Source organism: Pan paniscus, chromosome 5, assembly GCF_029289425.2.
Source record: "Pan paniscus chromosome 5, NHGRI_mPanPan1-v2.0_pri, whole genome shotgun sequence".
Lineage (NCBI taxonomy): Eukaryota > Metazoa > Chordata > Mammalia > Primates > Hominidae > Pan > Pan paniscus.
The window spans coordinates 97,703,645-97,724,340 of record NC_073254.2 but is presented as its reverse complement, the minus strand read 5'-3'; the positions used below and the strand labels follow the sequence as shown (position 1 = coordinate 97,724,340).

Sequence of the window (20,696 nt, the reverse complement as noted above, 5' to 3'; positions counted from 1 at the left end):
CAATTTTCCAATTCTGATTCTGTGACTACACATGCCCCTGGACAAAGTTGTGTGGCAGTTAAAAGTTCCAGTTGTGAAGTCAGACAGCTTGGTTAAAATGCAGGCTCCACCACTTATAGACTTCACCTTTGTAAGCCTCAGTTTCCTTACCTGAAATGAGGCTAATAACAAAAGCTACATCACAGAGTTGTTGTCAGGATTAAGTGAGATAATCCAGGTAAAGGATTTAACACAATGCCTGGTACATACTAAGAACTTGCAAAGTTTAGCTATTATGATACAGACACGTATATTTAGGAGGATGTGTATAAAATGTATATATAATATGTAAAACATGTGAAAATTTGTTTCCCTCTCTCTGCTTTTACTCTTTTACTCAGCAGTAAGAGTAGTTCAGTATCCAAAACTGAAGTCTTACAGCATAGTCAATTACATGAGGACACTAATAATAACAGTAATAATAAACCCTTAAAAAGTCAGCTTCTTAGCCTAATCATTTCATATTACATCTCTGTTTATTATCTGCATTATTCTGCAAAAGATGGTGCAGAAAAGTTCATATTTAAAACATTTTAGGCATTAATTTAAAACTTATGAAAGAAAAATCATAATTTTTTTAATTGAAACAACTATTAAAAATCCAGTTTTTCAGTAGGAGAAAGAATATTTAACAATCTTCATCCTGTGTTTTTGATGTGTGTGTGTGCAAGAACTCAAGTGTACATGTGTATGTACGCACACAGACACACACACATGCTTCCTCTTTCAAAATAAGGGTGCTAAACTAGAAAGCCAATGAATATTTTTATTTAAATCTTAATAAATAAAATGATTATAGACATTTATTAATGGGGGCAAGTATTTTATGCATCCGTGTCTGTATTCACAGAAAATGAAGGATAAATAAATATAGGAAGTTGCATCTGTATGCTGAAGTCTGGAGATGCTTCTAGATGATGGAAAGTGAGTTCACAATTTTAGATTAATTCATCATCATTCTTTTGTCACTCTGGAAAAAGCAACATTTATTATTCATAAAGAAGACATTCAGGAATGGACTTGAATGATCAAAGAAAGCTGGCACTTTAGAAAAAACACAGAAAATATCACTATGCTTTACTTCTGCCGTGGGATGCTCATTGCTTTTAGAAAGTTACGGTATGATAGATTATAGAAAAGAAAATGATTACTTTCAAAACAATAGCATTTTATGATATAATAGTGTATGTATGGATTTATATCCATCATCTTATTTAATCCTCCTCATAATCCTGTGATGTACCTTTTATCATCTCTGCTTTATCAACAGAGGCTCAGACAGTAAAAGATGAAGATATAGTTTGACTTCAAAACTTTTAATCTCTCTTCATTGACTGCCAAGTGAACACACTAAATTAGCATAGTTAATCTATTTCAATATATTTCAAATACAATAAAATATACTTAACATCAATACTATACTGAATATACTGAATATCATGGACACTAAGGAGCTTTCCACTAGAAGAAATAATACACTCTGTTGCCCAAGGATAGGGTCAGGAATCCTACCCAGCCTCCATGGACATGAACAGTACTGAAAATTTAATACCTAACAATCAGCTCTTAGAAATTCCTTCCAGACACTCTGTAACTTCTGCTTATTAATCTCAGGTTTGCCCTAGAAAGCAAAAGAGTATGTTCACTTTCCCAAATCACCCTCCAAGGATCTAAAGCAAACCTTCATGCTCTCCCCTGCAAAATTCCTCATTTCTCATAACATCATAATATTGAGTTTCCTTTTCATTCTGGCAGCCCCTCTAATGAGTCCTTGATTTGTCAAAATCCCTCTGCAGTAACACCCAGTATTAAACATTCAATTTGGTGGTGGACATAACCAGTGACAAATTCAACCTTTTTCTTAATTTCACCCAAGATGCTACTAGGTTATTGAACTGTCAGGTCTCGGTGGTGATTCAGACTGTCACAATGGAGAAACAAATTATAAGCCTTTTTTTTTTTTAAGCTAGATCTATAGTCATGCAACTGATTCTGCTGAGGACCAAAAACACTGCTACTCTTCCAGCTTGACTTTTCTCCACTGCCTGTGGACAGTCTGGCTACACAGGATTCTTGCTGCCTCCCTAACAAACCACTTGCTCTCATGATTCTGAATCTTTGTCACTGATACTTTCTGAAGAATACATCCTTCCCCCATTTTCCTGCCTACAGGCTCTCCTTCACCCTTCATGGTCCAGTTCAACTGCCTCTTTCTGAAATTAACTGCTCTCTTGTCTGCATTTCCACAGCACTCTGGGATGCTTTTTATCACAAGGTAGTATCTACAGCCATTTGGGGGTCTTTCTCCCCTGAGAGCGAGTGAGCCCATCAGAGCCAAGTACTATGTCTTCTTTGTGTTATTTCTAACACACAGCTCAGTGGGAAAGATTAAGCCATATTATATATGAATGCCAAATGATAAAGGGTTGTGAGTGAAATAGTTCACAGAAAGGAGTGATTAATTCCAGGTAAGGAATCACAGAAAGTTTCATGAAGTAGATGGTACTTAGGGGAAGACAGGATAAATTAGGGAAATTTATCGATATGGAAATGAGATCATATGGGCAATGGAAAAGGCATCAACAGAGATGAGAAAAGCCATGAGCCTAGCTGGAGTATGGGGCATGGTGAGCCTCAAAGGGAAATGTAACAAATTTCTATTGGACACCTCTGAAAACTGGATACTCTGAATTCACTTTATATTCATTTACTCATTTAATTACTTCATTTTACTACCTCATTTAGAATTATGTAATGTGAAATTTAGTATCACTGTTCAGAGCTAAGGAAATTAAAATTCAGAGAAGGTGGCTTTCTCAAGACTATGCAGTTAACAAGCGGTAAACTGTGTTTATAATATTCATCTTTCTGTACATATTATTTCCATATTACAATGTCTGGGCTTGGGAGTAGGAAATAAATGTAACCTTGATAGGAATGCACTTCCCTGAACTACCATGTGGTCATCTTGTTTCTTCCCTGATGACCACCATCTCAGCCTACTACCACAGCAACACATGCACGCACGCATGCACGCACGCACACACACACAGAGGCATGTAGAAACATTAACTCCAAAAGCACTTACAGATAAAGGAGTTGTGTTTTCTTTCTAAAGACTTCCCCAGTGAGACAGGAGGAAGTAACACTGCAGATCAATCAATTCTAAAAATCACCATAAAAAATCATTTCAAATATATCGTAAAGAAGCAAGACTAACATAACGGCTAGAAGAGCAGGAGAACTTGACTGCCTAGCTTTGCCCCTTACCAGCTATGTGACCTCAGACAGAGATTACACAACCTCTCTGTGCCTCAGTTTACTCATCTGTAAAATGGGAATCAAAATAGCACCTAACTTATAAAGTTGCTGAGGAGACAAAATTAGTTCATTGACATGTGATCCCTATGAACTCTTATCAATCACACTGTAAACACTCATTGCAATGCTTGATCCACTTGAGACTACTGTCAGGCCTCTGAGCCCAAGCCAAGCCATCGCATCCCCTGTGACTTGCACGTATACATCCAGATGGCCTAAAGTAACTGAAGATCCACAAAAGCAGCAAAAACAGCCTTAACTGATGACATTCCACCATTGTGATTTGTTCCTGCCCCACCCTAACTGATCAATGTACTTTGTAATCTCCCACACCCTTAAGAAGGTACTTTGTTATCTCCCCCACCCTTAAGAAGGTTCTTTGTAATTCTGCCCACCCTTGAGAATGTACTTTGTGAGACCCACCCCTGCCCACAAAACATTGCTCTTAACTTCACCGCCTATCCCAAAACCTATAAGAACTAATGATAATCCACCACCCTTCGCTGACTCTCTTTTAGGACTCAGCCCACCTGCACCCAGGTGAAATAAACAGCTTTATTGCTCACACAAAGCCTGTTTGGTGGTCTCTTCACATGGACGCGCATGAAATTTGGTGCCGTGACTGGGATCCGGGGACCTCCCTTGGGAAATCAATCCCCTGTCCTCCTGTTCTTTGCTCCGTGAGAAAGATCCACCTACGACCTCAGGTCCTCAGACCGACCAGCCCAAGGAACATCTCACCAATTTTAAATCAGGTAAGCAGCCTCTTCTTACTCTCTTCTCCAACCTCTCTCACTGTCCCTCAACCACTTTCTTCTTTCCACTCTTCAATCTCTCCCTTCTCTTAATTTCAATTCCTTTCATTTTCTGGGAGAGACAAAGGAGACACGTTTTATCTGTGGACCCAAAACTCTGGCGCCGGTCACAGACTGGGAAGGCAGCCTTCTCTTGGTGTTTAATCATTGCAGGGACGCCTGATTATTCACCCACGTTTCAAAGGTGTCAGACCACGCAGGGACACCTGCCTTGGTCCTTCACCCTTAGCAGCAAGTCCCACTTTTCTGGGGAAGGGGCAAGTACCCCAACCCCTTCTCTCCTTGTCTCTACCCCTTCTCTGCTTTCCTGGGGCAGGGGCAAGTACCCCTCAACCCCTTCTCCCTCACCCTTAGCGGCAAGTCCCACTTTCCTGGGGCAGGGCAAGTACCCCTCAACCCCTTCTCCTTCACCCTTAGTGGCAAGTCCCACTTTTCTGGGGGAGGGGCAAGTACCCCTCAACCCCTTCTCTTTCACCCTTAGTGGCAAGTCCCGCTTTTCTAGGGGGCAAGAACCCCCAATCCCTTATTTCCGCACCCCTACCTCATATCTCTGCACCCCAATCCCTTATTTCTGTGCCCCGACCCCTTATTTCCTTGCCTCGACCCCTTATTTCTGCACCCCATCCCTTATTTCCGTGCCCCAACCTCTTATCTCTGCGCCCCAACCCCTTTTCCCACTTTTCTGGAAGGTAAGAACCCCTGAACCCCTTCCCTCCATTTCTCTACTCTCTCTTTTCTCTAGGCTTGCTTCCTTCACTACAGGCAACCTTCCACCCTCCATTCCTCCTTCTACTCCCTTGGCCTGTGTTCTCAGAAACTTAAAACCTCTTCAACTCACACCTGACCTAAAACCTAAATGCCTTATTTTCTTCTGCAATGCCGCTTGACCCCAATACAAACTCGACAGTAGTTCCAAATAGTCAAAAATGGCACTTTGAATTTTTCCATCCTGCAAGATCTAAATAATTCTTGTCTTAGAAAAGGCAAACGGTCTGAGGTGCCGGACGTCCAGGCATTCTTTTACACATCAGTCCCTTCCTAGTCTCTGTGCCCAGTGCAACTCATCCCAAATCTTCCTTCTTTCCCTCCTGCCTGTCCCCTCAGTCCCAACCCCAAGCGTCGCTGAGTCTTTCTAATCTTCCTTTTCTACAGACCCATCTGACCTCTCCCCTCCTCGCCAGGCCAAGCTAGGTCCCAATTCTTCCTCAGCCTCCACTCCTCCACCCTATAATCTTTTTATCGCCTCCCCTTCTCACACCTGGTGGGGCTTACAGTTTCGTTCCGTGACTAGCCCTCCCCCACCTGCCCAGCAATTTACTCTTAAAAAGGTGGCTGGAGCCAAAGGCATAGTCAAGGTTAATGCTTTTTCTTTATCCCAAATCAGATAGCGTTTAGGCTCTTTTTCATCAAATATAAAAATCCAGCCCAGTCCATGACCTGTTTGGCAGCAACCCTGAGACACTTTACAGCCCTAGACCCTAAAAAGTCAAAAGGCCGTCTTATTCTCAATATACATTTTATTACCCAATCTGCTCCCGACATTAAATAAAACTCTAAAAATTAAATTCCGGCCCTCAAACCCGACAACAGGATTTAATTAACCTCGCCTTCAAGGTGTATAATAATAGAAAAAAGTTGCAATTCCTTGCCTCCACTGTGAGACAAACCCCAGCCACATCTCCAGCACACAAGAACTTCCAAACGCCTGAATCGCAACGGCCAGGCGTTCCTCCAGAACCTCCTCCCACAGGAGCTTGCTACCTGTGCTGGAAATCTGGCCACTGGGCCAAGGAATGCCCGCAGCCCGGGATTCCTCCTAAGCCTCGTCCCATCTGTGTGGGACCCCACTGAAAATCGGACTGTTCAACTCACCTGGCAGCCACTCCCAGAGCCCCTGGAACTCTGGCCCAAGGCTCTCTGACTGACTCCTTCCCAGATCTTCTCGGCTTAGCAGCTGAAGACTGACACTGCCTGATCGCCTCGGAAGCCCCCTAGACCATCACGGACACCGAGCTTCGGGTAACTCTCACAGTGGAAGGTAAGCCCGTCCCCTTCTTAATCAATACGGAGGCTACCCACTCCACTTTACCTTCTTTTCAAGGGCCTGTTTCCCTTGCCTCCATAACTGTTGTGGGTATTGACGGCCAGGCTTCTAAACTTCTTAAAACTCCCCAACTCTGGTGCCAACTTAGACAATACTCTTTTAAGCACTCCTTTTTAATTATCCCCACCTGCCCAGTTCCCTTATTAGGCTGAGACACTTCAACTAAATTATCTGCTTCCCTGACTATTCCTGGACTACAGCTATATCTCATTGCTGCCCTTCTTCCCAATTCAAAGCCTCCTTTGGGTCCTCCTCTTGTATCCCCCCACCTTAACCCACAAGTATAAAATACCTCTACTCCCTCCTTGGCGACCGATCATGCACCCCTTACCATCTCATTAAAACCTAATCACCCTTACCCCACTCAATGCCAATATCCCATCCCGCAGCACGCTTTTAAAAGACTAAAGCCTGTTATCACTTGCCTGCTACAGCATGGCCTTTTAAAGCCTATAAACTCTCCTTACAATTCCCCCATTTTACCTGTCCTAAAACCAGACAAGCCTTACAAGTTAGTTCAGGATCTACGCCTTATCAACCAAATTGTTTTGCCTATCCACCCCATGGTGCCAAACCCATATACTCTCCTATCCTCAATACCTGCCTCTATAACCCATTATTCTGTTCTAGATCTCAAACATGCTTTCTTTACTATTCCTTTGCACCCTTAATCCCAGCCTCTCTTCACTTTCACTTGGACTGACCCTGACACCCATCAAGCTCAGCAAATTACCTAGGCTGTACTGCTGCAAAGCTTCACAGACAGCCCCCATTACTTCAATCAAGCCCAAATTTCTTCCTCATCTGTTACCTATCTCGGCATAATTCTCATAAAAACACACGTGCTCTCCCTGCCAATCATGTCTGACTGATCTCTCAAACCCCATCACCTTCTACAAAACAACAACTCCTTTCCTTCCTAGGCATGGTTAGCGTGGTCAGAATTCTTACACAAGAGCCAGGACCACACCCTGTAGCCTTTCTCTCCAAACAACATGACCTTACTGTTTTAGCCTAGCCCTCATGTCTGCGTGCAGTGGCTGCCACTGCATTAATACTTTTAGAGGCCCTCAAAATCACAAACTATGCTCAACTCACTCTCTACAGCTCTCATAATTTCCAAAATCTATTTTCTTCCTCACACCGGACACATATACTTTCTGCTCCCTGGCTCCTTCAGCTATACTCACTCTTTGTTGAGTCTCCCACAATTACCATTGTTCCTGGCCCGGACTTCAATCCGGCCTCCCACATTATTCCAGATACCACACCTGACCCTCATGACTGCATCTCTCTGATCCACCTGACGTTCACCCCATTTCCCCATATTTCCTTCTTCCCTGTTTCTCACCCTGATCACACTTGGTTTATTGATGGCAGTTCCACCAGGCCTAATCGCCACTCACCAGCAAAGGCAGGCTATGCTATAGTATCTTCCACATCTATCATTGAGGCTACCATTCCGCCCCCCTCCACTACCTCTCAGCAAGCCGAACTAGTTGCCTTAACTCAAGCCCTCACTCTTGCAAAAGGACTACGCGTCAATATCTATACTGATTCTAAATGTGCCTTTCATATTCTGCACCACCATGCAGTCATAAGGGCTGAAAGAGGTTTTCTCACTACACAAGGGTCCTCCATCATTAATGCCTCTTTAATAAAAACTCTGCTCAAGGCCACTTTACTTCCAAAAGAAGCTGGGGTCATTCACTGCAAGGGGCATCAAAAGGCGTCAGATCCCACTGCTCTAGGCAATGCTTATGCTGATAAGGTGGCTAGACAAGCAGCTAGCTCTCCAACTTCTGTCCCTCACGGCCAGTTTTTCTCCTTCACTTCGGTCACTCCCACCTACTCCCCCTCTGAAACTTCCACCTATCAATCTCTTCCCACACAAGGCAAATGGTTCTTAGACCAAGGAAAATATCTCCTTCCAGCCTCACAGGCCCATTCTATTCTGTCGTCATTTCAAAACCTCTTCCATGTAGGTTACAAGCCGCTAGCCCGTCTCTTAGAACCTCTCATTTCCTTTCCATCATGGAAATCTATCCTCAAGGAGATCACTTCTCGGTGTTCCATCTGCTATTCTACTACCCCTCAGGGATTGTTCAGGCCTCCTCCCTTTCCTACACATCAAGCTCGGGGATTTGCCCCTGCCCAGGACTGGCAAATTGACTTTAGTCACATGCCTCGAGTCAGAAAACTAAAATATCTCTTAGTCTGGGTAGACACTTTCACTGGATGGGTAGAGGCCTTCCCCACAGGGTCTGAGAAGGCCACCGCGGTCATTTCTTCCCTTCTGTCAGACATAATTCCTCGGTTTGGCCTTCCCACCTCTATACAGTCTGATAACGGACCGGCCTTTATTAGTCAAATCACCCAAGCAGTTTCTCAGGCTCTTGGTATTCAGTGGAATCTTCATATCCCTTACCATCCTCAATCTTCAAGAAAGGTAGAACGGACTAATGGTCTTTTAAAGGTACACCTCACCAAGCTCAGCCTCCAACTTAAAAAGGATTGGACAGTACTTTTACCTCTTGCTCTTCTCAGCATCAGAGCCTGTCCTCGAGATGCTACAGGGTACAGTCCATTTGAACTTTTATATGGACGCAGTTTCTTGCTTGGCCCCAACCTCATACCAGACACCAGCCCTCTAGGCGACTATCTTCCAGTCCTCCAGCAGGCTAGACAGGAAATTCGCCAGGCTGCTAATCTTCTCTTGCCTACTCCAGATCCCCAGCCATATGACGACACCCTAGCTGGACGATCAGCTCTTGTTAAGAATCTGACCCCTCAAACTCTACAACCTCGATGGACCGGACCCTACTTAGTCATCTATAGTACCCCGACTGCCGTCCGCCTGCAGGATCCTCCCCACTGGGTTCACCATTCCAGAATAAAGCTGTGTCCATCGGACAGCCAGCCTAATCCCTCCTCTTCCTCCTGGAAGTCGCAAGTACTCTCCCCTACTTCCCTTAAACTCACTCGTATTTCTGAAGAACAGTAATAACCCTTATGAGCCTAATACATCCCTTCATTCTATTAGGTCTTTCCGTCCTTACCCTACTTTTGCAACAGGGCTTTACGAAGTCACCCCCAAAAAAACTAGTCATCCCTACTATCTTCTGTCCGGTCATACTCCTATTCTCCATTCTCAACTACTTATAAATGCCCTACTCTTGTTTACACCGCTGGTTTACACTGTTTCTTCAAGCCATCACAGCTGATATCTCTTGGTGCTATCCCCAAACTGCCACTCTTAACTCCCTCTTAGCCAAAGCCCCCCCCCAAAAAAACTAGTCATCCCTACTATCTTCTGTCCCCTCTTAGCCAAGCCCCCCCCCAAAAAAACTAGTCATCCCTACTATCTTCTGTCCGGTCATACTCCTATTCTCCATTCTCAACTACTTATAAATGCCCTACTCTTGTTTACACCGCTGGTTTACACTGTTTCTTCAAGCCATCACAGCTGATATCTCTTGGTGCTATCCCCAAACTGCCACTCTTAACTCCCTCTTAGAGTAGATAGATGATCTTTGCTGGCAAGGCACCCTCCAATATTTCCACCCTGGTGAAGTTCTATTCTTTACTTTTATACTCACTCTTATTCTCATTCCCATTCTTATGCCACCCTCTATCGCTCCCCAGCTACCTCCACCACACTATCAACCTTACCCATTCTCTCCTAGCCGCTTCTAATCCCTCCTTAGCAAACAACTGCTGGCTTTGCATTTCCCTTTCTTCCAGTGCCTACACAGCTGTCTCCGCCTTACAGACAGACTGGGCAACATCTCCCGTCTCCCTACACCTCCGAACTTCCTTTAACAGCCCTCACCTTTACCCTCCTGAAGAACTCATTTACTTTCTAGACAGGTCCAGCAAGACTTCCTCAGACATTTCACATCAGCAAGCTGCCGCCCTCCTTCACACTTATTTAAAAAACCTTTCTCCTTATATTAACTCTACTCCCCCCATATTTGGACCTCTCACAACACAAACTACTATTCCTGTGGCTGCTCCTTTATGTATCTCTCGGCAGAGACCCACTGGAATTCCCCTAGGTAATCTTTCACCTTCTCGATGTTCCTTTACTCTTCATCTCCGAAGCCCAACTACACACATCACTGAAACAATTGGAGCCTTCCAGCTCCATATTACAGACAAGCCCTCTATCAATACTGACAAACTTAAAAACATTAGCAGTAATTATTGCTTAGGAAGACACTTGCCCTATATTTCACTCCATCCTTGGCTACCTTCCCCTTGCTCATCAGATTCTCCTCCCAGGCCCTCTTCTCGTTTACTTATACCCAGCCCCAAAAATAACAGTGAAAGGTTGCTCATAGATACTCAACGTTTTCTCATACACCATGAAAATCGAACCTCCCCCTCTACGCAGTTACCCCATCAGTCCCCATTACAACCTCTGACAGCTGCCGCCCTAGCTGGATCCCTAGGAATCTGGGTACAAGACACCCCTTTCAGCACTCCTCATCTTTTTACTTTACATCTCCAGTTTCGCCTCACACAAGGTCTCTTCTTCCTCTGTGGATCCTCTACCTACATGTGTCTACCTGCTAATTGGACAGGCACATGCACACTAGTCTTCCTTACCCCCAAAATTCAATTTGCAAATGGGACCAAAGAGCTCCCTGTTCCCCTCATGACACCGACACGACAAAAAAGAGTTATTCCACTAATTCCCTTGATGGTCGGTTTAGGACTTTCTGCCTCCACTATTGCTCTCGGTACTGGAATAGCAGGCATTTCAACCTCTGTCACGACCTTCCGTAGCCTATCTAATGACTTCTCTGCTAGCATCACAGACATATCACAAACTTCATCAGTCCTCCAGGCCCAAGTTGACTCTTTAGCTGCAGTTGTCCTCCAAAACCGCTGAGGCCTTGACTTACTCACTGCTGAAAAAGGAGGACTCTGCATATTCTTAAATGAGGAGTGTTGTTTTTACCTAAATCAATCTGGCCTGGTGTATGACAACATAAAAAAACTCAAGGATAGAGCCCAAAAACTTGCCAACCAAGCAAGTAATTACGCTGAACCCCCTTGGGCACTCTCTAATTGGATGTCCTGGGTCCTCCCAATTCTTAGTCCTTTAATAGCCATTTTTCTCCTTCTTTTATTTGGACCTTGTATCTTCCGTTTAGTTTTTCAATTCATCCAAAACCATATCCAGGCCATCACCAATCATTCTATACAACAAATGTTTCTTCTAACATCCCCACAATATCACCCCTTACCACAAGACCTCCCTTCAGCTTAATCTCTCCCACTCTAGGTTCCTACGCCGCCCCTAATCCCGCTTGAAACAGCCCTGAGAAACATCGCCCACTCTCTCTCCATACCACCCCCAAAAAAATTTTCACCGCCCCAACACTTCAACACTATTTTGTTTTATTTTTCTTATTAATATAAGAAGGCAGGAATGTCAGGCCTCTGAGCCCAAGCCAAGCCATCGCATCCCCTGTGACTTGCACGTATACATCCAGATGGCCTAAAGTAATTGAAGATCCACAAAAGAAGTAAAAACAGCCTTAACTGATGACATTCCACTATTGTGATTTGTTCCTGCCCCACCCTAACTGATCAATGTACTTTGTAATCTCCCACACCCTTAAGAAGGTACTTTGTAATCTCCCCAACCCTTAAGAAGGTTCTTTGTTAATTCTCCCCACCCTTGAGAATGTACTTTGTGAGATCCACCCCCTGCCCACAAAACATTGCTCTTAACTTCACCGCCTATCCCAAAACCTATAAGAACTAATGATAATCCACCACCCTTCGCTGACTCTCTTTTCAGACTCAGCCCACCTGCACCCAGGTGAAATAAACAGCTTTATTGCTCACACAAAGCCTGTTCGGTGGTCTCTTCACACGGATGCGCATGAAAACTACTATACAGCCACGATTCAATCCCAGGCTCACGCCTCCAAATCCTGTGTCTCCACGTGGACCTGACTATACATTTGTGAAGGACTCAAAGAAATAAACTAGTGTGGGTTAGTGTGAACAGGAGGAGGAGGGACTTCTGAAATGTACCTGGAATGTTTGAAGATGGGAACTCAGAAAGGCAAAAGCAGGGCAAAAGAGCACTTCAAATGGGGTGAACAGAGCAGAGAGCATATAATGGCATAGGTGTTCATGGAAGAATGCATGAGCTCCTTGACTAAAGAATATGGTATTAGGGAATAAAAGAAAATAGCATAGGGAAGTTGGGGTCTTGAAAGTCAGTCAGAGGGGTCTTGACTTCTTAAAGTAGACAGCTGGAAAACAATGCAGCCTTCAGAGGGGATGAGTAAAAAAAAAAATCCAAGTGGTGTTTTAAGAGGATTAAGCAAGGAAGAAAGGAGCTGAGGAATTTTTGATACCACATAGTAAAGAAGGGCTGGAAGAACTAAGCCAGGATGCTGACAGTGTGCACAAAGAATACAGGAAGCTCTAAAAGATGTTTGTGAAATTGAAGGACTTGCTTCCAGATTGTTAAAAGAGAGGGCAGGTGATGGAAGACTGGAATATGATTCCAATCCTAGGTCAATGAAGTGATGGATCCCAGTTGGAAAACCTAATAAAATTACTGTAAAGTACAACATGTACAAAATAATACTGATATAATATTTACTCAGCCCACTTGAACTATTCTCTGAAGTTGTTTCTTTCTTTACTGAACTTTAGCTTTTTAATCAATGAGTAATGAAAATGAGGTAAGCACATTAATAATTAAGGAATCCAGTTCCCAGCCATGTAGTTTCAATCAGTAACTTTCTCAGTGATCTCGTGCAGTAGCCATATTTTTGAAAAAAGATGAGAAACTGGGAATTTGTCTATTATTTGCCACTAAAGATTTTTACAGCAGCAATTTAGCATGAAACATACTGCCAAAGTCTTTGAGCTGAAACAGTTGCTTCATTTGCTGTCTGCGATTATGCTGTAGTTACTTGTATTCACACAGCAATCAGGTAACACAATTTTGGTTTTGGGAAACTGATTTTGATGAAGAGGGTTTACTAGAAATACTTGCAATTTTTAAAATCTATTTGTTACATAGTTTAAATACTGTCTAGTAATCATCAAATAAATGATGGATGATGGATAGTGAGTGAATTTTTTTAATTAAAAGATAATCTTTATAAGGATGGAAACTAAATTATTAAGAGTGGATTATTAAGAGTAAATTATTTAGAGCCATATCTATGAGAAATAATTATTTAGGAAACAACAACCTCTTGAGAACTATCTAAGTGTTTTATGCACCGTTATGAAAAGGCAGATTATCATAAACTAATGTTCTTTCAGTAAATGTTCAGCACCACTTATTGGTTGTGCCAGGCACTAGAGTTAAGGATAACCTTCCCCTTAGGAACATTTAATCTACTGTGAAGATAGAAAAATAAATAAATACATAAAATACAAACTAATGCATGAATAATAGAACATAAAGTACACAACAGTTCAGACAAGAAAGAAAGTAGCTTTCTCCTACCAGGAAATAAAAAGGAATGGATCATAAACAATCAGTTATTGTAAAACCTATTTTTGAGAATTTTTAAAATATGCTCTGTTTTGTTTTTTTTAATCTTGCAAGAGACAGACATTCATGAAAATAGGAAGTCATAAGAAAAGAAGCAAGCAATCAATAAGCAGCCTCTGAAATATATTTTCTAACAATTATCTTAAAGATTAAGAAAGCCATATCTCTCTCTCCAACAATCAAAATTACTTCCTAATGTGTTGTTTTCATTCTTCTACTCATTCAGATTAATCTAAAGCACACGTTAAATACAAGAGGATTTATTTTCCAGAGTTCTGCCATGGTGAAAGCAATCTAATCAAAAAATGAAATGAAGAATGAGCTCACTGAATAAATCAGAAGGAAGAATTAAAGAGCTGACAGATATTTTGAAAGCCTGTTAAAAAGTAAATTGGACTTTCATTATAAAAATTGACTTAAATGAAGGCTATGCTTAAGAACCTACTTCAGAACATTTCCTTAAAGACAATTTGATTATCTACTGAAAATATTGCATTTTAATATATTTTACTATATTTCCAAAATCTAAGGAGTATAATAATGGACATAAGAACAGAGCGAAATGTCCAAACAAAAAATCTCAGGACAAGATACTAAAAATCTCTGAGTCTACTGATGTCTGTCATTTAAATCTGAAACCTAAATAAAAAGTTCAACAAATTACTTTAAATAGTGCTCCCAAAAGTAATAAAAGAATGATTCCTATACTTTTGTTATTTTAAGGAAAACCTAAAGAAAATAGGATAGTATATACACAGCCCTCTAAATATCTAAAATTTGTAAACTATTTTACCTCCTTGATAGAAAGCCTTGAAATATATATAAGTCTGATAACAGAAAGAAAAAAGCCCTCATCCAAGACAACTCTTCATATTTTAAACAGCAGAGGAGGAAGTATAAAAAGGGTTAAGATTATATTCTCCCATAAATTTGCAAATAAGGGAAGAAGAAATGTTGGTTCTTCTCATATTTATTGGAGGGCTCATGCTTAACTAAGCTCCATCAGATAACACATAGAAAAAGAGCTCATTGCAGCACTGTTTACAATAGCAAAGGCTTGGAACCAAGCCAAATGCCCATCAATGATAAACTGGATAAAGAAAATGTGGCACATATACACCATGGAATACTATGCAGCCATAAAAAAGGATGAGTTCATGTCCTTTGGAGGGACATGGATGAAGCTGGAAACCACCATTCTCAGAAAACTAACACAGGAACAGGAAACCAAACACTGCATGTTCTCACTCATAAGTGGGAGTTGAACAATGAGAACACATGGACACTGGGAGGGGAACATCACACACCGGGGCCTGTCAGAGGGTGGGGAGGGATAGCACTAGGAGAAATACCTAATGTAGATGATGGGTTGATGGGTGCAGCAAACCACCATGGCATGTGTACACCTATGTAACAAACCTGCACATTCTGCACATGTATACCAGAACTTAAAATATAATAAAAAATAAAAATAAAAACTAAAACAAAACAAAAAAATAAAAAGACAAAGAGCTTCTTTTCTAGCCACCCTGTTTTAAACACATAGAGATGGTAAGGTACTCAAAAACTTACTGTCTGAAGAATAGAGGATTAAAATGTGAATTTGATTCATTCTACAAAATCCCAATGTAAAGGACAAGGACAGCAGAGAGAAGTTGTATATACAATATTCCATCAACCAGATGCATCTAAATTCAATTTGATTATCAACGAAAAAAAATTGCATTTCAATATATCTTGCTGTATTTCCAAAATTCAAGGGTTATAATAATGAACATAAAAAATAAACAGTAGTAGTACTATATTCATTTTTTTAATGTTGTATTATTGTTTTCAATTTTTTAAACATATTCAATCTGTGATTGGTTTGAATCTATGGATAAAGAACCCACAGATAAGGAAGGTCTACTGAATTTGCTCTAACCAAAATGGCAGTACCATACAGTGCATGTCAGAGAACCTGAAAATCTGAATATAGAACCATTTAACCTAACTTAGGTAATTTTCCATCAAATATTCCGTTCCTTACTCTTTTATTCAACAGATATATTTAATTATCCCCAACCTGTCAGGCACTGTGGTAGACACAGGGATATAACAGTCAACAAAACAAGTCTATCTCTGCCTTTATGGAGCTTTTAGCTATCAATCATTCCTATCTATAACACTCCCTGTTCAGTAAGAAATCTCAGAGATGCTGTAAATCAGAGATTGGAATCTGGCTGAATCTGGCTGAATCTGGCTGGCCTGCTTCTATAAACCACATTTCATTGAAACAGACATGCCCATTCATTCATGTATCATTGCTTTTGCACTACAGCTTTGCAGTTTAGTAGTTACAACAGAAACAGTATGGCCTGCAAAGGCTGAACTATTTACTCTATTGAATAAATATTTATTTTTTTCTGGCACTGTTCAGAAACAGTTTGCCAAGCCTTGCTCCAAATAAAACCTGATGCTTTAAGGATGTATATTAAAAGATACATACTGTCACTTATACTGAATTCCTTAGTTACAAACCATATGATGGGGGGTTGACTTCCTACAGGGATGTATTTCTACCACTATAATATTTATTTTCACTTTCTTTACTTGTAAAGGCAGGTGACAAAAAAAATTATGTGGCTACTATCTTCTATTAACAGCTTACTCTCTTTAGATGATGTTAACGTTGTCTTATATCTATCTTTTGATAGATCAGAGTTCTTCCACATCATAGAAGGCCCATTTTTCAGAAAAGATCCTTTTCTCTGAATCAAATCAAATAAATTTTGACAGGAGTGATTTTAGGCTACCTTTTAAATTGAACAATAAAATTGATTGTAAAAGCACTTAGCCAACACTCAGGTGCTATATAAATGCAAAATCATAGCAGCAATAGTACCTTCATTTCCCTGAAGATATATAAGTGGATGCTTATTCTCCAATCACTTGACCCAGAGAGCATCAAAATTTTAAATGAAAGAAAAGAAGACTAACCTCCATTGGCTGTTACCAAAAATTCCTAATGAGAAGTGACAGGCCCTGTGCTCACTGTGGTTCCTCCAAAGGATGTTAAGAGGCTAAGGCTGTGGCTGAACATCAATTTGCCATACCCAAAACCCTTTTCTTTCCCTAATGGTAATCAATGTAGCAGGAATAAAATTAAATGTCTACTTAGTTCATATTTAGCCACCATAATGCAGAAATAACTGGCTTGAGAAAGATCCTTGCGAAGCCTTGGTTTTTGAAAGTTTTCCCACTTTATCAACCTACTGGCAAAATACATTTCAAGTGCTCAAGAGTGGAGAACCAGCTCACCAGTAAACAGAGAAGCAGAAATGAGATGATAACAGGGCAAGAGAACGCCTCATTAGGGGTGGGAGGGCTGACTTGGTAACAAGAGAGACCTCTCTTAGGAACCAGCTTAAACATTCTATTCTTGAAAATTCCTTCCTTGATACCCTCAGGCCATGTCAATTCCTTCTGATTACAGGTGCTCTTAACATTCTATACTCTTTGTTTCTATCAGTTATCACAATTGCAGTTGGATAACCCGTATGTAGTCAGTTGTTTGATGTCTATGGGCCTTAGTGAGCCCATTTCCTGTCTGTTCAGAGCAGAAATCTCTGTGGCTAACACATGATGAGCTCTGAAAATCTTAGCTGAATAACTTAACATGAATGGATAGATAAGCCAGCTGGATTCTAGGCACTCTGCTGGCACATAAGGAAGCTATGATTACTGGATAACGGTCTCCTCAAAAATAGCCAATATTCCTTCCTATCCTTTAACATTAAGTTATATTCTAAGAAAGTGCACTAATTGCATACCAAACCTTTGTACCTTTTCCATCAATCCTCTCCTCTCAGCTCTTTCAATGTCGTTCCCTGAATTGACTTCTACCTTTCAATACGTAATAATGTTCAGGTTGCTCCCAGCTTTAAAAAAAGAAAAAATATATACACAATCACCCCCACCTGACCTAGGTCGCAAATGACATCATAACTGCCAAACCTTAAGACCACTTGCAAACCCCCATTCTATTTATCTGCAGTATTTGACCCTGACGAGCACTCCTCTACTCTTAAAACACTTTGCTCTCTGACTTCAGCAGCCTTACTCCCATGATTATTGTCCTATATTTTAAAATGTGTCTAATTTTCCTCAAACCATTAGTATCTCGTCATTATGATTGTATCAGCCTTCTAACTGATCTCTAACTCCCTCCAATCTATTCTCCACAATGTAGTCATATGGATGTTTGCCTCAACAATGCTCCTAAGTGACCTAGCCTAATTTAGCTAGCTTTGTTATAATAAATTGTCAGCCTGACCTTCAGCTTCAAGCACCTTGACATGGCAGAGTTTAATGTACACATGCCTTATGAAAGAATTAAAATATTCTCTTTGATCTTCACCACAATATCCAATGGACTGCTAACATCCTCATACACACTAAAGACATGGTGTAACGTAACATTTTCTAAGCTTTAACAAGGCCTACAAAACAGTTTTTTGCAAAGCTGATTCCAAATACTGGCATTCAGACTAACATTCACAAAAAAAGAATAAAAAACATACTCATGGTTATCAATTTTTGTGTGACCATTTTCAAATTTTACATCTGAATTTATGGTCCATTACCATGTCCTGAAAGTCATCCATACATGTTTCAAATTACACATGCTCTTTATTGCATTTGATCTGAAACTCTTCTGAAGGACTAAGTCCTCATATATAAAAATAAATAGAATAATGGATAGCAACTCACAAATCCCCGTCAAGTGACTGAGTCTCTTTGCAGTCATATAATACGCTGTAAATCTCTCGATTTTAAATAGACAACAAAAATACAAACAAGTCCCCCAAAAGTGATCAATGTGTGTAATCAATTTTACAAAAATGTTGCTATTGAACAATATATTCCATTCATATTTTTCTACGTTATGTGCATTTTATGAATATTAAACAACTGCACATTGTCTTATCTATGGTTCCTGATGGAATTCAAGTCCAAATGTGTCTGCAATTCCAGACTTTAAAACCATTCAAAGCTTTTCAGTCCAAGATATTCCTCCAGACTTAATTCCTGCCTCTTCAAACAATCTAGATATACCAAGACACTGTTTTCTCCATACATATGTGGCTTCCTGCCTTTATTCTTAACAAGCCCTTCATTTGTACTGTATTCCTCACTCTTGCCTTTATTTTTCAAATGTTTCTTATCCCTCCTTAAAGGGACACCTCCTCCATGAAGCTTCTCCCTCAAGCCCCCATGTCCCACACTACTTTATCAAATCCTTATGCAAGTTCACCCTTTACCCTCAATGCTTCCTATGGATCTATAAATCCCTTGCTAACTGAAGCCTGTGAGGTTCTTGAGACAAAAGACCACGTCTGTCCCACCTTTGACACCTACAGCACTTCACCTATTTCGTCCAATAGAATGGGTGCTTAATAAAAAGATCTGCTCACTGAATAGATTTGACAATTCCACCAAAGACCTCAAAACACAGGCCTCTCTTCCAAGCTCAGGAACCATTTTGGTGGTCAAGCCAGGCTAGAACATGCTCAGACTCTGGCAAATACCACAGAAATCCACACAGGTGTGGGCCGATGCTTCAGCAGCTCCACAGCAGACACAGTCTATAATCAATTAGGTAAATAGAAACGTCCAAACGTGTGCGGAGCTCCATACACACCTGCAAATATTGCGAGCTCGGGTCCAAACCCAGGGCACGTGAAAGGGACGAGTGGTCCACAGGCACAGAAAGCCAGGCCTCGCGCTGAGGGAGCGCGTCCTGGAAAGCTGTGCAGGGCCCGCCCCGCCTACCTTCTGGGTTCCTGTAGCGGGGGAGGGCGCCCTCAAGCGGGCACGGCAGCCCTGGAGCAGGCGCTCTGCGCCATCCCCAGGGGCGGGGTTCCACGTGCAGCCCCGCAGGTGGTCACCAGAGCCAGCGGGGAAACGCTGGCCAGCGCCTAGGGCCTTCCACTCGTGGGGGAAGTGAGGGAGCAGGTCCCGGAGACCACAAGCCCCAGAAGACCCTGCGGCCGACTCGACCCCTTCTGCCCCTCTTGGCGGGCTGTTCCGAGGAGGAGCAGAGTGCTCCACAACCAGTCCAGAGAAAATAACTCCAGCTCTAAGCAGGAGCCTAGTCAACGCGGGTACTCGGCTCTACGGACCCGGCATTCTTTAATACGGGCTTTGGGAAGGAAATGGCGCAGGCCAAGTCTCTTTCCTCCGGAGAGCGCCCCCTCGAGCTTGCTCGCCTGAAAGTGAGATTAAGGCCTTGAAGAAAAAGAAAAAAAAAATCGCGAGAGAGACATCTCACGGAAATAAATGCATTGATTCTAATGAGGGAGCAGGATGGGAAAGGGGGACTTCCAGAACTGATGAAAAGATGAATTATAAAACGATTTTTCTTTTTCCAAAAGGAAAATTAAATTTTTATTTCTTGCAAGAAATTGTGATTGTAGAGTGATTTTTCTCACTTTCCTATTTTTCACATTGCATTTTCGCTTTTATTCTTAATCATATTTTTTTGCCTTATGTTATACTAGAATCTCAGCTGGATTCTAAACATCCTGAAGGCAGATTCTCTGTAATATGTAGTATTACACACAATGCTTAGTTGCTGTTAAGTAGAAGTCTTAATATGTTATTTATAGAATAAAATATCAAACATTTTTAAATAGAGGTTTGTTAAACTTATTTTACTAAATGGATTTTATTTTATTAAGACATTCATTTGCATCTAATCAGTTATTGTAAATTTCTGTACAATGTTAAGCATGATTGTTTTAGCCATCTGCCCATTAAAGAAATTCAAGGATTTTAAGTCTACTGTAATTTGTTTAGTATACCATTCATCTTTAAATCCTGCAGAGGTAAA

General features: G+C 41.3%; 1 protein-coding gene across 2 annotated transcripts in view; it reads right to left on the bottom strand.

Annotated features, from left to right (window-relative positions):
• The window catches only part of MEI4 (meiotic double-stranded break formation protein 4), a 269,256-nt gene extending 249,079 nt beyond the window's left edge, over window positions 1-20,177 (bottom strand). Inside the window, exon 1 of one of the 2 annotated variants that reach the window (XM_008975281.6) lies at window positions 19,506-20,177. The gene's annotated coding sequence lies outside the window, so the exon portion shown is untranslated. Of the gene's footprint in view, window positions 1-17,122; window positions 17,212-19,505 lie in introns of those variants that run through there. The other variant, XM_055113905.2, reaches the window with a different exon arrangement.
• Window positions 20,178-20,696: the final 519 nt, after the last annotated feature.